Raw genomic sequence first — 17,020 nt, forward strand, 5'->3', positions numbered from 1 at the left:
CCTTTTACCTTGAGTGAGATGGTGCCACACCATTTTATTATGCTCATGATTCCGTGGGTCAGGAATTGAAACAGATACAGCAGGAATGTTTTGTCTCTGCTCCACAATATCTGGTGCCTCCGCTGGGAGGATTTGTGTGGCTGGGGCGGCTCAAACGGCTGAGTGTGAGCTCATCTGAAAGCTTCTTCACTCATATGTCTGGTGACTGGAATGACACAAAGGCCACGTGGCCTCGCCATGTAGCTTGAGCTTCCTCGCAGCATGGCAGCCTTCCGAAAGTGTTCTGAGAAGTCAAGCACTAAGCTCTCTTTTGACCTAAGCTTCTTAGTGATGCAGTGTCACTTCCATCCCATTCTATTGGTTACAGCTGAGTCACTAAAGCCAGTCCAGAACCCAAGGGAGAGGAGCTAGACTTCATCTCTTGATGGGGCAGAGGCAAAATCCCATGGCAGAAAAGGACGTAGGGGAGTGATGTCGGTAAAAGTGGCAGAATAGGGAAATCTAAAAGTCCATTCCTCCACAAAAGCAGTGAAGAAAACTGGCAACAACCGTCAGAATCGATTTTATCGGAACTCTGGAAATTAATCAAAAGTTTACAGCAGCCTGGTGAACGTTTAGTTAAGGAAAACAAACAAACAAACAAACAGCTAAGCCTTGTTAAGAAAGCTATGTGCATTTTAACTCTCCCTGGCCCCTCTCTCTGCTCCCCAGGTCACTGGTGGCCTTGCAGATGACAGGCTGCATTCCTGGTACCAGAGGGAGCAGAATGGACCTTAGTCTCGAAGAATTGTGGTGGTTCATTTTGACCTGTCTGGCGGCTCCCTGACTTGTCTTTATTTCGCCTCACTGGGAACATCCCCAGTTCATCCACTGCTGCAGGTATCCGTGCTTCATTTCTTTTTATGACTGAATCATATTTCATTTAATGCCTTCATTCTTGAAAGCTATTTTCTGGGGCATCGAATTCTAGGTTGACAGTTTTGGTTTTTAACTGAAATACTTTAAAAAATACTGCTGTCTTCTTGCTTGCATTGTTACTGAAACCGACAGTCAACAGTAAACATGTGTAGGTATTAGATCATAGAGTCTAGAGATACAGGTATAATCTTTAAATGTTTCAGTTGCCTTGTCACATAGCTTATCGTCAAGCCCTCCTTGGCCCCTCTTGGCTCCCTCCGCCACTGAGCTGCTCCCTCGGCCCACGTTGCTCAGCTCCCACTCCAGACCACGACCTCTGAGGTGGCGTGGCACAGGCTCCTTCAGTCTCGCATGACAACAAAAACTTGCATGACCTCCCGAGTGTCTGATGATGAATAGAGGTTAAAAAAAAAAGGAAAAATATGAGTTCTTTTTAACTATGTCTGGCCATGTTGGTTTTGAGAGTTTGCCTGATCAGCTGATCAATAGCAAGGCTTCTGTGTTAATATTCTCTGTGTTGGGGAGACTGGAATTAGAAAATCGATGCTGATCCATACATCATTTAATACTAATTTTGAAAACCATGGATCCTCACATTTTTACCCACATGTTAGATTTAAAGCTCAGACCTACGAACTCCAAGAAAGTAATGTTGGCTTGAAATTGAAAGTTGTGAATACAGTGGGATTTGGTGACCAAATAAACAAAGAAGAAAGCTACCAACTCATGGCCGACATGTAGATGCTCAGTTTGAAGCCTGTCGCCAAGAGGAACTGAAGATTAAGCGTTTTCTCTTTAACTACCACGGTTCTTATATCCACGTGTGCCTCTCCTTCATCTTCCCAACAGGCCACGCTCTGAAGACACTCGATCTCTTAAGGACAAAGAGCTTTCCACTGATTGCCAAAGCAGATGCAATTTTTAAAACTGAATTACAGAAGTTTAAGATCAAGCTCATAAGTGAATTGGTCAGCAGTGGTATCCAGATATACCCATTCCCAACCAATGGTGAAACTGTCACTATAATCAATGCTTCAAGAAATGGACACTTGCCATTTGCTGTTGTAGAAAGTATGGTTGGGATGAAAGTTGGAAATAAGATGGTCAAAGCCCTCCTTTCCCCTTGGGTGTTGTACGAGTGGAAAATGAAAGCCATTGTGACTTTGTAAAGCTCCAAGAAATGCTCATTTGTACAAACAGGGAGGATCTTCGAGAACAGACCCACACGAGGGACTGCGAACTTTCCAGGCGTTGCAAACTGGAGGAAATGGGCCTTTCCGATGCGGTCCCAGAGAATAAGCTGCTTGGTCTTCAAGAGACCTACAAAGCCAAAAGATGCGAATTTTCTCTTTCTCGCTCACGCACACAGAGGAGAAGCCTCGTGAGGACGGCAAGAAGGTGGCCATCGATAAACCAGGAAAAAGACCTCGCCAGAAACTGACTCTGACGGCACCTTGATTTTTGACTTTTCGTCTCCAGAACTGTGAGAAAATTTATTTCTGTTTAAGCAAACAAAACAAAACAAAACAAAAACCAACCAAAAAAACCCCAAAGACATGAATTTTATGGGGAATGTTGGAGGAGGGAGGAAGACGTGAAGCAGATGTTTGCGCGAATAAAGGGCTTGAAAGTGGGCTTTCACCCAAATTCGAGCTCCTCGAAAGAGTTCAGCAAGAAGAAATCATCTCTTTCTCTAAAAAGACAGATATCCCTGAGATGTACCACAACTAGGCCTTTATGGCAATGGGTGGCAACCCGAAGAAGGACAAGTTCTTTAAGAAGTCCAATTTTATGTAAAACGAAGGCTCCAGATCACGGAAGGTCATCACGAGCAAAAGCGACTAAAGGTCTAGGATACGGTATGATTTCCTGCGCTGCGTTTGCTGCAGCACGTGCCCTGTGTCCGCCAAATGACCACAGTTACTGCCATTTACTGAAAAGTAATTGAAAAAATTTGCTTTAGTACTAGTGGTAGTTTTTTATTTTTCAATTACAGTCGACATTAAATATTAGTCTCTATTAGTTCAGGTGTACAGCATAGTGGTTAGACTTTTATATAATTTTCGAAGTGATCCCTCCAATAAATCTAGTACCCACCTGGCACCACACATGGTTATTACAGTATTACTGACTATATTCCCTATGCTGTACTCCACGTCCCTGTGTCTGTCTTGTAACTGCCATCTTGTCCTTCTTTCCCACCCATTCCCGAACCCCCCACTCATCTGTCAACCATCGGTTTGTTCTCTCTATCTCTAAATCTGTTCCTGTTTGTTCTTTTATTTTGTTCTTTAGATTCCACACATGAGTGAGCTAATATGGTATTTGTCTTTCTCTGTATGACTTATGTCACTTAACATAATACCCTCTAGGTCCTTAGCATACCTCTAGGTCCATCCATGTGGTCATAAATGGTAACATTTTATTCTTTTTTATGGCTGAGTAATATTCCATTATGTGTATGTACCACATCTTCTTTATGCAACTGTCAATTGATGGGCACTTAACTGCTTTCATATCTTGGCTATTGTAAATAGCAGTGAACATAGGGAAGCATGTATCTTTTTGAATCAGTGTTTTGGATTTCTTTGGATAAATGCCCAGAAGTGGAATTGCTGGTTCATAACTTTTTGAGGAACCTCCATACTGCTTTCCATAGTGGCGGCACTGATTTCCAATCCCACCAACAGTGCACGAGGGGTCCCTTTTCTCCACATTCTCATCAACACTTGTTTTTTGCTGATTCATCGATGATGGCCATTCTGACAGGTGTGAAGTGACTAATCATTGTGGTTTTAATTTGCATTTTTCTGATGATTAGTGACATTGAACATCTTTTCATATATCTATTGGCCATCTCTTTGTCGTCTTTGGAGTAATATCTATTCAGGTCCTCTGCCCATTGTTAAATTGGATTGCTTTTTTTTTTTTTGGTGTTGAGTTGTATGAGTTCTTTATAAATTTTGGTTAGTAACACCTTATCAGATATGTCATTGGGAAATACCTTCTCCCATTCAGTAGGTTGTCTTTTCATTTTGTTGATGGTTTCCTTTGCTGTGCAAAACCTTTTAAGCTTGATATAGTCCCATTTGTTAATTTTTTCTTTTGTTTTCCTTGCCCAAGGAGATATATCAGAAAATATGTTACTAAGAATGATGTCAAAGAGTTTACTGCCTATGTTGCCTTCTAGGAGTTTTATGGTTTGGGGTCTTACATTTAAGTCTATAATCCATTTTGAGTGTATTCTTGTATGTGGTGCAAGAAGGTTTTTTTTCTTTCTTTCTTTTTTTTTTTTTGCATGTATCTGTCCAGTTTTCCCTACACCATTTATTGAAGAGACTGTCTACCTCATTTTATATTCTTGCTTCCTTTGTCATAGATTAATTGAGCATATAGGCATTTCTGTGCTCTCTATTATGTTTTATTGATCGATGTGTTTGTTATTGTGCCAGTACCGTGCTGTTTTGATTACTATCGCCTTGTAGTATAGTTTGATATCAGATAGTGTGATACCTCCAACATTGTTCTTCTTTCTCAAGATTGCTGTGGCTATTTGGGGTCTTTTGCGGTTCCCTATAAATTTTAGGATTTTTTTTCTAGTTCTGTGAAAAATGCTATTGGTATTCTGATAAGGATTGCATTGAATCTATAGATTGCTTCGGATAGTATGGACATTTTAACAATGTTAATTCTTTCTATCCATAAGCTCGTAATATGCTCCCATTTATTTGTATCTTCAATTTCTTTCTTCAATGTCTTATAATTTTCTGAGTACAGGTCTTTTACCTCCTTAGTTAAATTTATTACTAAGTCTCTTTTTTTTTTTTGATGCAAATGTAAATAGGATTGTTTTCTTAATTTCTCTTTCTGATAGTTCATATTGGTATATAAAAATGCAACTGATTTCTGAATATTAATTTTTTATCCTGCTATTTTACTGAATTCATTTATCAGTTCTAATTGTTCTTGGTGGAATCTTTTCGGTTCTCTATATATAGTATCATGTCATCTACGAATAATGACAATTTTACTTCTTCCTTTCCAATTTGGATGCCTTTTCTTTTTCTTGTCTGCTGTGACTAGCCCTTCCAATATTATATTGAATAAAAGTGGTAAGCACGGACGTCCTTGTCTTGTTCCTGATCTTAAGGAAAACGCTTTTAGCTTTTCTCCCCGTTGAGTATGATGTAAGCAGCAGGTTTGTCATATGTGGCTTTTGTTATGTTGAGGTATATTCCCTCTATTCCCACTTCGTTGAGAGTTTTTATCATAAATGGATGCTGGATTTTTTTCAAATGCTTTTTCTGCATCTATTGATATGATCATATGATTTTTCGTCCTTCATTATGTTTATGAGTATATCGCATTAATTGACTTCTTGAACCAATCTTGCATCCCAGGAATAAATGTCACTTGGTCATGGTATATTATCTTTTTAACACATTGCTGAATTTGATTTGCTAACATTTTTTTTGAGGATTTTAACATCTATATTCATCAGCGATATTGGCCTTTCTTCTTCTTCTCCTCCTCCTCCTCCTCCTCCCTCCTCCTCCTCCTCCTCCTCCTCCTCCTCCCTTCTTCCTTCTTCTTCTTCTTCTTCTTTCTTCTTTCTTCTTCTTTTTCTCCTTCTCCTTCTCCTCCTCCTCCTCCTCCTCCTCCTCCTTCTTCAAAAAAATTTTTTTTTGTAATTTCTTTGTCTGGTTTTGGAATCAGGGTTATAGTGGTCTCATAAAATGAGCTTGGGAGGCTTCTTTCCTCTTAAATATTTTTTGGAATAATTTGAGAAGGATAGGTGTTACTTCTTCTTTGAATGTTTGGTAAAATTCACCTGCGAAGGCATCTGGTCCAGGAGTTTTGTTTGTTGGGAGTTTTTTGATTACTGATTCAATTTTGTCAGTAGTAACTGGTCTGTTCAGATTTTCTATTTCTTCTTAATTCAGCCTTGGAAGATTGTGTTTCTAGAGATTTATCCATTTCTTTCAGCTTGTCCAGTTTGTTGGCATATAATTGTTTGTAATATTTTCTTATAATCCTTTGTATTTCTGTGGTGTCAATTGTCACTTCTCTTTCTATTTCTGTTTTTATTTCTTTGGGTCTTTTTTTCTTTCTTTCTTTCTTTCTTTCTTTCTTTCTTTCTTTCTTTCTTTCTTTCTTTCTTTCTTTCTTTCTTTCGATGTCTGGTTAAAAGTTTATCAATTTTGTTTATCTTGTTAAAGAACCAGCTCTTGGTTTCATTTATCTTTTTAATTTTTTTTTGACTCTATTTGGTATATTTCCATTCTGATCTTTATTATTTCCTTCCTTCTACTTACTTTGAGCTTTGTTTTCTGTTCTACTTCCTTTAGGTGTAAGTTTAGATTATTTATTTGAGATTTTTCTTGTTTCTTGAGGTAGGCCTGTATTGCTATGACTTCCCCTCCTGGGACTGCTTTCACTGTGGCCCCTTTTGCTGTGTCCCATAGATTTTGGGTTGTTGTGTTTTCATTTTCATTTGTCTCAAGGTATCTTTTGATTTCTTTCTGGATCTCATTGTTAACCCATTTATTGTTTAGTAGCATGTTATTTAGCCTCCATGTGTTTGTATATTTTTCATTTTTTTTCTTGTAATTGATTTTGTTTCATACCATTGTAGTCAGAGAAGATGCTTGATATGATTTCAATCTTCTTAAATTTATTGATACTTGTTTTGTGGCCTAACATGTGGTCTATCTTGGAAAATGTTCCATGTGCACTTGAAAAGAATGTATATTATGCTGCTTTGGAGTGAAATGCTTTAAAAATATCAATTAAATGCATCTGGTCTAATGTGTTATTTAAGGCCACTGTTTTCTAATTGATTTTCTGTCTAGAAGATCTGTCCATTAGTGTCAATGGTGCGTTTAACTCCCCTACTATGACTGGATTACTGTTGATCTCTCCCTTTATGTCCATCGATATCTGTTTTATATATTTAGGTGCTCCTATGTTTGGTACATAAATATTTACAAGGGTTATATCTTCCTATCGGATTGATTCCTTTATCATTGTGAAATGTCCTTTGTCTCTTATAGCCTTTGTGTTAAAGTCTATTTTGTCTGATATAAGTATTGCTACCCAAGCTTCTTTTTTGTTTCTATTTGCATGAAATACTTTTTCCCCATCCCTTTACTTTTAGTTTCTGTTTGTCTTTCCACCTGAAGTGTGTCTCTTGTAGGCAGCATATGTAAGGGTCTTGTTTTCTTGTCTATTAAGCCACCTTATGTCTTTTGATTGGAGCATTTAATCCATTTACATCTAAAGTAAGTGTTGATAGATATATAGTTATTGCCATTTTATTAGTCATATTTTTGATCCTTTTTTTCCTTCTTAAAGAAGTCCCTTTAAAATTTCTTGTAATACTTGTTTGGTGGTGATGAACTCCCTTCGCTTTTTCTTGTCTGGGTAGAGTAATCTTGGTTGTAGGTCCTGGCTTTTCATCACTTTGAATACTTTGTGCCAAGACCTTCTTTCCTGCAAAGTTTCTATTGAGAAATCAGCTGACAGTCTTATGGGAGCTCCCTTGTAGGTAACTAACTGCTTTTTTCTTGCTGCATTTAAGATTCTCTCTCTGTCTTTAACCTTTGGCATTTTAATTATGATGTGTCTTGGTGTGGGCCTCTTTGGGTTCATCTTGTTTGAGATTCTCTTAAATTCCTGGGCTAGTATGGTTATTTCCTTCACCAGGTTAGGGAAGTTTTCCATCATTATTTCTTCAAATAGATTTTCAATTCCTTGCTCTCTCTCTTCTCTTTCTGGTACCCTTATGATGCAAATATCGGTACAGTTGATGTTGTATCAGAGGCCCCTTAAACTATCCTCATATTTTGGATTTTTTTTTTCTTTGTTGTTCTGATTGGGTGTTTTCTGCTACCTTATCTTCTAAATTGCTGATTCAGTCCTCTGCTTCATCTGATTTACTGTTAATTCCCTCTAATGTAGTCCTCATTTCAGTTATTGTATTCTTTATTTCTGACTGGTTCTTTTTAATGTTTTCTATCTCCATTTTTATGTTTCTTATCTCTTTGTCAAAGTTCTCAGTGAGATCAGTGAGCATCCTTATAACCAGTTTTTTGAACTCTGCATCTGGTTGATTGCTTATCTCCATTTTATTTAGCTTCCTTCTTTCTTTCTTTCTTTCTTTCTTTCTTTCTTTCTTTCTTTCTTTCTTTCTTTCTTTCGGTGCTTTGTTCTGTTCTTTCATTTGGGACATGTTTTTTTTGTTTCTCCATTTTGTCTGCTTCCCTGTGTTTGTTTCTAAATATTAGATAGAGCCACTATATGTCCTGTTCTTAGTAGAGTGACCTTATGTAGTAGGTGTCCTGTGGGGCCCAGTGGTTCCATGTTTGTTCCTTGTGTGGATTGTGTTTGCCCTGCTGTTGTAGTTGAGACTTGGTTGCTGTTTGCACATCAGTGGGAGGGATTGGCCCTCAGGCTGACTACTTGTGAGAACTGTCTGTGACTACAGTAGAGGTGCTGTTGTACAGGGGCTGATCATATGGAGCAGGATTCACTTCAGTGGGGCTATGGTGTCTGCCATGTCTGCCCTTTGGGTGTCATTTGTGAAGGTGGTTGAGTGGTGCTCTGGTATGGTCCAAAGTTGGTCACCACATGTGTTGGTCGTGGGACCTCTTTGGGGGAGTGATCTCGTGCAGGCAGAGGTCAGCTGCTGCTTGTGCCCTGCCTGGGGCCACTTTTATAATATACAAAGTGACCTGCAGATAGTCGCCACTCATGCTGGGCTTGGAGCTGCCTGGAAGATGCTAAGCTGTGAACTGAGGCTGGCTGGCACTAGTGCCAGGCTTGGGGCTGCTTAGAAGAGGTACGGATTATGTTGAGGCCAAATACTGCTTATATGGGGTTTGAGAACCTTTGAGAGATTTTAGGAAAGTCCGCAGCATGAGATGAGATTGATCATTTGTATAGGAAAGCCACTGGAAGTGGCTTGGGTGGGCCTACAGTTGGGTGGGGCAGAGTCTCAGGAAATCACCAGAGTAGGGTGAATAGTATTAGCCAGGTTGATGGGGATTTATATATGGTTGCTGCACATGCAGGCTGGTGGGGGAGGAGGAATCAACGAGGGAACAATGGTTCTTCAGCCCTCACTCTGAAGCCAGACAACTCAGTTCCTTCTTGTATGTATATGGTCTTTCGAGCTGCTACTCCAGAGCTGAAGCTCAGAGCAAGTGAATGTGCAGGCCCTTTAAGAGGCACCCCTGGGATTCCAGCTGCCTTCCTCACTTAGGCACAATCTCCACTGGTTTTCATAGCCAGAAATTGTGGGGACTTCTCTCCCTGGCACTGGAATCCTGGGCTGGGGAACCTGGTGTGGGGCTGGGACCATTCGCTTTTCAGGGGTGACCTCTGCAGCTGAGTTATCCCTCCCAATTTTAACTGCCATATGTGGGTGTGGGGCCAGCCCATTTCGCCTCTCAGCCCTTCCTACCAGTCTCAATATGGCTTCTTTTGTATATCCTTAGCTATGGGACTTCTGTTCAGATAGACTTCAGGCATTTCTCAATAGTTGTTCTGTAGTTTAGCTGTAATTTTGATGTGGTCATGGTAGGAGGCCAGCACAGCCATTTACCTACTCCACCACCTTGACTGGAGGCAGAGCAATAACTTTTTAGAGAAGCGACAAAACAAAGGAAAAGGACTTTGAGTTTCTAGAGTAGCAAATTGTGGGAGGGTAAATATATGGGGGAAATCATAGAAAATAAAGGCTAAATAATAAGATTTGTCATGCAGATTCCTCTGGTTGGGTCTGGGATGCTGAGGGTCTCAAGTTGTTCGGTGATGAACTTCTGTTCTTCCTGGTAGAGAGGGGAGGAGGCAACATTTACAAATTTATGTCTTGCTTATAGGCAAATCAGGGAAAGCAGAGAGCTTTTCTTTTATGTGCTTCTTCTTAATTGCCTCTAGTTCAAAATTATCCTATGCCATAAAGGTGTGTTTGGGGTAGCATATTCTGCCAAATTCCACCAGGGTTTTTTCTCCCTGCCTCCCAGCCTGGTAACGCTCCCCCAGGCAGTGCCTGGACAATTGTAAGACTGGCTTTATTGTATTCCATCTCTCAGGGCTCATCGTCCTTCATTGTCAGATATCCTGTACCTCCAAAAACAATTGTATTATGTATTTTGTCTGTTTTTATTGTTCCACTTGTCTCAGGCAAATCCAGTTCCTATTATTCCATCTTGGCCAGAAGCAGAAGTCTCCCTAGAATTTATTTTAAACGTATTTTTTTGTTTGTCCCCTCCCTCTTGAATATCAGCTCCAGGAGGGCAGGGATTTTTTTTTTTTTCCCTGCTAAATTCCCAGTCCTTAAAACAGTGTCTGACACATGGTAGATAGTTGATAAATATTCGTAGAATAGATAAATGAATGGATGACATAATCCCTGTTGCTATTCAGTTTTACAGATGAGGAAATTGGGGCACAGAGAAGGTCATTCACCTGCAAAGAGAGTCAAACACTGGCAATCTGACTCCTGAGCCCATACCCTTAACCACAAGACAGCTCCACTCTGCTAAGTACGGACTGGACCATGTCTCTGACTTCCAACTTAATTCTCTCAGACCTGCTTCTCCCTTTCTCCTATGGCTGGAAATTATCATACTCCAAGGATGAGTGTGAGGATTCTTTTACAGCTATAGCCCCAAGGCCCACCATGGACACCTAGTTGGTATACATTTGTTGAATCAATGAATGAATGTATCACTGAGAGGTGTAGAGACTTGGAGAGACTTAGAACGTGTCCACTAGGATTCTTTGGTTGCCAGCAACAGATGTCATTTTTGAACTAAGGACTTCTCTTCTTAGGCCCAGTGTGAAAATTCTCAACAAGGACCCTAATTGGCCCAGCCTGGGTCCTGTCCTACCTCTGAACCAATCACTATGACAAGGAGGTGGAGTCACATACAGAATGACAGCTTTCAATTGGATCATATGGCTAGAACAGGAGAAGAAGAGCAGTGATTCACCTGAAAGGGGGTGTGGTTTCTATTGGGGCTGCCGAGGGTCCCATGGGAAGCCTCTCCCTCTAGGGAAGGGGGAGGAAGTCCTTTCTGTTGGTCAGCTATTGTCAGGCAACTCGAGCTTCCAGGTCATTCACCAGACAATCCTGTCTGCCTTTCTCCACCATCCACTCCTCAGTCATGGGAAGATCATGAAGCGTAAGCTTGCTGTTCCACTGCCAGTAGCTCTAGAGTGATTCCCTCCATCGCGCTCATGGCTCTGTAAATAGCCCTTTTATTAGAAGTTACCTTAAGTTATCCTAATTTACTGGCCCTCTGTTTCTTTTTGGGGCCATGATCGATACAGCCAAGTCTGCCTCAAGCCAGCAGTCCACTTAGAAGTACACCCAGCAAGGCCAGGAGTACAGCTCTTCAAGCATAGGGGCTCCTATGTGTCTCCACTGAATTCCTCGTTGGACACTCCAGTCCTCTATGGCAGTTTTTATTACATGGGGAGTTGGAGCAAGGTTCCAGCAGGCTACTACAGATATCATGGCCACCCAACTCAATCTGCTTATTCATTCCAGCTGCTTTCTTCAAAATGTGGCCCATTCTTGGGGCTTGTCCCTGTCTGGCATATAAATGGAACTTGCGGCTAATTGGTTATATTTTTTTTCCATGGGGTGGTACTCTGTGAAGGTGTATCTCTAACATTCCATCCTGGTGTGGGGGAGGAGGGCTCTGGCGGACCAGACAGCTAGCCCATGAAAAACACCATTTTTCATAATGGAAATGTATTTGTCTCTCCCGATAAGAGAACTATTGAAGGATGGGAATGCCAGCTCTGAAATTTCAACATTCACTCCCATGAGGTGATCTTTCCCCGTCAAGGGCCAGCAGCAGGCTAATAATTGCCTCTCCAAAGTGGCAGGTCCCTGAGCCCAAAACCCTGTGGGCTGGCAGCATTTCATCGCCAAAGGCGCCACTCTGCTAGGAGGCTGGACTTGGGGTAAGAGGAGCTCTTGCTCCTGGGTATTCGCTGGACGATCCAGCCTGTCTACCTCACTCCACGGTATCTTTTGTTTATATGTGCTCTTGCAAAATGTGTACTGACGTATTGCATGCGTTGCTTCTAATCGATCACATTGGAATTATATGATGTACCCCACTCTATTTCTTTTGTCCCTCAGCACTGTATTTTAAAGCTCTATCCATGTTGCTCTGTGCATATGTCATCCCACCTCCTCACTGCCACACAAGACTCCCTGCTGTGTGTCCCCACAGTTCTCCTGCCCACTCTCTCAGGGTGGAACCCAGGGGCAGCCAGGCCACCTCCAGGTGCCACCATCACAGGTTACGCTCAGTGGGCCTCCTTGGCACCTCCCCAACACACCCGTGGGAGAATTTCTAAGCATGCCACCTAGGAGCACAGTTTCTGTGTCGCAGGCTCTGCGTATGCTTAATTTCTCCGTAGGAGGGAAGGTGCTCATGCCTCCAGAATGGCTGGCCCTGGCCACACTCCTGCCCACAGTGAGAGGGCTCCCGGGTCCCCGCATATTTATCCAGCTTTCTAATTTTTGTCAGTCTCCTAGGTGCCAAGTGATATCTCATTGTTTTCCTCCCATATTTTATCATGAAAAATTTCAAACATATAGAAAAGTTACAGGGAATTTTATGGTGGACAGCCATATCGCTGTTGTTTTAACTTCTATTTTTCTGAGTACTAGTGATTTTGAGCATATTTTCCTATGCTTGTCACTTTTCTGGGTCTCCTGACATTTCAGCATTCGTATGCTGTGCTCACTCTTTTTCTTGGAGGGTGGCTGTCTTGTTGATCTGTAAGGGTTCTTGGAATACTCTTGATATTAATCTTTGTCAGTTTCAGACATGGTGAGTCTTCTCTCATTCACTTGCCTATTAATTATATTCACGTTTCCTTCATTGAACAGAATCATTAATTTTAGGTGTTTATTTTGGAAATCTTCAAGCGTACACAAAGTGGAGAAAATAGTACACTGATCCCCACTCACCCATCATCCTGTTTCAACAATAGTCAGTGCACGGTCATCCTTATTTCAATTATCCCCCTTCACCTTTTTGCTGGAACACTCTTTTTTCACATTTTATGAAAATTTCAAACCCTGACCCCATCCTCCCACCTGAACTGTCACGCTGTCCTCCGCTACCCCCAGCCCATTCCCAGGGTTCCCTGCTCCCACCTGCCCCGACAGTCTGGGCTTCCACACGCGTAACCATGAGGCTCAAAACAGAGAGCTATAACCCTCCGCTGGCTTCCCCCGCCCTTAGAATCAAACCCAAACTCCTTCCCCCCGGTTTAACGACCCTGCTGCCGTGGTCTCACCTCGGTCCCCACTCAGGATTGTTGTGAGGGCTGCAGGAATGTGTGTGGTTGGTTCGCACGGTGCCTGGCAGAAGTCAGGGTGCTCAGAGACCGACTCTTCTCACAGCCCCATCACGGCAGCACACCCGAGTTCCAGTCCAGGCCTCTTCATTTATCAGCGAACTCCAACCGGAGACTGCACCCCTCAGGGGATGACAATAATACCGTCCACTGGGCTGTGGAGATTATGTGTGAAAAACTCAGCCACAGGAATTTATGACCACGGATAGTATTATTATGTGCTCAAAGGTGCCAGGCACTGTTCTAAGTGCTTTACGTGGACCTACAGCATCCTCGCCGTGAACCTGTGAGGTTGGAACTGTCACTTCCATTTAACGGATGAGAACACGAAGTCCCAGAGAGTTTCGGGAAGTTGCGGCAGAACCACGGGGAGCACAAGAAGTAGGACCGCGGAACCCGCGCCCCACCACAGCTCTATGGCCTCCAGTACGACCCGGTACCCCCACCTCACCCCACGCCAGCTTGAGAACCACCCCTTCAACTATATTTTGTTTCTTCTTTCTGTGTCCCCAAACGCTTGCCTAGTGGATCTCAGGCCTTTGTGGTCATTATAAAGACTTGGGGGCTTGTTAATGACAGAACCTGAGATCTGCCTCGGAGACCCTGAATCCCTAGGACTGGGCAGGGGTGGGGGGAGGTGTGTAGGAGTGACGTTTTCATAGAGGGCCTGAGCAGATTTTGACACAGAAAGTCAGCAAGCCCCCCCCACCCCAGTAGCACAGGGAGGAGGTGTGAGGTGTTAGCTTCTGAGTCAGACCCTGGTTCAAATTCCAGCTCTCCCTGCCCTGATCGGAGGAAACAGAAGGAAACAGAAGCCTCAGTTTCCTTGTCTGATGCTGGAGTGATATTAAGGTGACAGCTCCTGCTTCCTAAATGTGGTCTGTATGATTCAGTGATGGAAAACCTATAAAAAGCTCCATACAGGTCCTGACACACAGGAAGAACTAAATCAATGGGACCTTATGTACTATCGTTATTAATCATTATTTTCATTACCCTGGTATTATGTGACCCCAGCCTTACTTCCTCTATGCCTCAGTATCCCATCCGGGGAGGAGATTTCTGAAGGTCATGTCTGAACGTCTCAAAGGCACCTCAGGAGAGGGCCGTGTCTGCTGAAGCTTAGTGGGGAAGAGAGGCATGGGTGAGGGTTAGTACTGGTGTCCTCAGAGGCCCAAGCTGGGCCCCCAGGGGTCTGGGATAGAGGGTCTCTTATCGATTCCCCAGGAGTCTTTGTGAGGAGGGAGTCAGACCCTGGTGAAAAGGCCCCAGGCAGGGTCTGAGGCTCAGAGTAGAGGACCAGTGTCTCCACTGGCTGGCCCCGTGGTCCAAACGGTATCTTTCCCGGGTCTGAGGATTCAGGAGCAGCCTGTGCTGGAAAAAGACTGGGCCACAGTGCCCTCTGGTGGCAAAATGTTTGGGTTTCAGGGTTAGAAGTGACCAAAGGTTGGGACTTCCAGGATCACTATTTGGGTGACAAGAAGGTCAGGTATTAGGGCTCTAAGAGGTCAAAACAGGGACTTGCCCTGTGTCTGGAAAGGTCAGGAGGTCATGACTCAGAAAGATTCCTCTGGAATCTCCTCTAAGAAGCCCTTCCCTGGCCCCCAGGCTGGGTCAGGAGCCTCCCTGGGCTCCCACACCCCCCTGCACTTCCCTGTCCCAGCCCTGACCCTGGGCCTCTCCTACTGGTTATTGTTGTGTGGTGTGTCCCATGCTGGACTGTGAACTTAAGGCAAAGCCTAAGGCAGAGCCATCAGACACGTCACTGCTGTGTCCTCAGCATGCCCACATAGAGCCAGAGAACATAATTAGAAACCAGTGAATGTGCCTGCAAAGCTCTCCCTTCCCTTTGCCTTTTAGCTCCAGACCCTCTGCTGGGAAGGTTTCCTTAATACAGCCCCATCCTCACCCCCTTCAGCTTGTCCAAGTGTCCGCGTGTGGGAGGGCACAGCTTGGAGCCCACCCTGCTCTCTCCCTGCTGGTTGCTTGTCTCAGATCTCGATGGTGGGGAGAGACACAGAGCATAATGACTAATTGATTCATTTATTCAACCAATGATTAGTGAGCACCTTCTATTTTTCAGGTCCTGTTCCAGGCACTGGGGAGATGACAGTGGGTGGAGCAGTAGTCCCCATCTTCATAGAGCTAATATCCTAATGGGTGGAGATAGACAATAAATCAAATAACTAAGTAGGTCTATAACATGATGACAAACTACGATAAGTTGTTGGAAGAAAAATAAAGCATTTCAGAGGACAAAGGGTTATGGGGGGTGCTATTTTAGCTGAGGTTGTCTCTGAGGAGGTGACATTGAATTCGAAACCCGAATAAGAGTAGGAATGGAGCCATGCAGGTGTCTGAGGGAGGAACATTCTAGCAGAGGGGACAGCACGTGCAAAGTTCCTGTAGCTGAAGCAGGACTGGAACGTTCCAGGTACAGAGAAGAGGCCAGTGTGGCTGGAGCAAAGTTAACCAAGGGCAAGAAAGAGGGCAATGAGGTTGGAAATTCGATAAGGGTTGGAGAGGGGATCCAGTAGGGCCTTGAGAGCATAGTGAAGGCTTTGAATTTTATTCTAATTGTGAAAATAGGCTGTGGAGGGTTTGAGCCAGAGAGCAGGTTGATGCCATATATTTTAGAGCAGTGGTCCTTCTTTGGCACCAGGCACCGGTGCCCCTATGAGAATCCAATGTCTGATGATCTGAGGCGGAGCTAGAACTGGGGAGCGGCTGCAAATACAGGGGAAGCTTTGCTCGATCACCTGCCACTCACCTCCTGCTGTGTGGCCCGGTTTTTAACAGGCCACAGACCGGTACCAGTTCGTGGCCCCCAGGGGGTTGGGGACTCGTTTTAGAGAGCCTACTTTGGCTGCCATGGAAAGAACAGATATGGAGCTCTCCTGGCAGGAGACGATGGTGAACAGTAGGCTTGAAGTGTGGGTGGGTCCTGGATTTATTCGGTGAATGTAGAGATAACAGGATTTGCTGATGGGCTTGGCGCGTGTGTGAAAATGAAGAGGGAAGTCAAGGGCCATCGCACTTAGAACAAGTCTATTTTCTTTACAAGGCCCTACAAGGCCCTGTGTGATCTGGATCCTCGCTCTCCCCAGTCTTGTCTCCCCACCCCTCACTCACTCTGCTCCAGTTACGCCAGCCTTCTTACTGATTGTTGAACATGCCAAGCCTGTCCCCCTTCCCCTTATATCACATGGCTGGTAGTTTCTCAGGTCAGCTCAAATGTCACCTCCTCAGAGAAGCCACCCCTTTCTTTATAGTACTTGTAGCTCTAAAATGATCTTATTTACTTTCTTGTTTATCATCTGTCTTTCTTTACTAGAAGGTCAGCTCCTTGAAGGCAACGACTTTGTCTGTTTGGTCACCGCTGTATCCCTAATGCCTAGAAGAGTGCCTGGCACATAGTAGACACTCAGTAAATGAACAAAGGCGTTGATTATTAACCCCTGTGCTTGTTCACAGGCTGGCTTACACGGAGGAGACACCTAGACAAGCAGGCATAGACAAGAATCCACGACAGAGCTTGTGGTTGTCCACATACCCTGGGGAGACCCAGAAGCCAGGGACCACCTGCTCCCGTGTCCGCGGTGCCTGGAGGTTGGAGAGCCGGAGCTGGGAATGGAGCACCCCAGGGAGGAGACAAGGATGCTCTGGGGCGAGCCTAACCCCTCCCTGTGTCCCCTCCCTGTATCCCCAT

The 17,020-nt window shown here is 43.7% G+C and overlaps 1 pseudogene; it reads left to right on the forward strand.

Moving 5' to 3' along the window:
- Positions 1 to 1,111: 1,111 nt before the first annotated feature.
- LOC120596550 (septin-10-like) lies at positions 1,112 to 3,198 on the forward strand (annotated as a pseudogene).
- Positions 3,199 to 17,020: the final 13,822 nt, after the last annotated feature.

The sequence above is a fragment of the Pteropus medius genome, unplaced genomic scaffold (genome assembly GCF_902729225.1).
Source record: "Pteropus medius unplaced genomic scaffold, Ma_sr-lr_union100, whole genome shotgun sequence".
Lineage (NCBI taxonomy): Eukaryota > Metazoa > Chordata > Mammalia > Chiroptera > Pteropodidae > Pteropus > Pteropus medius.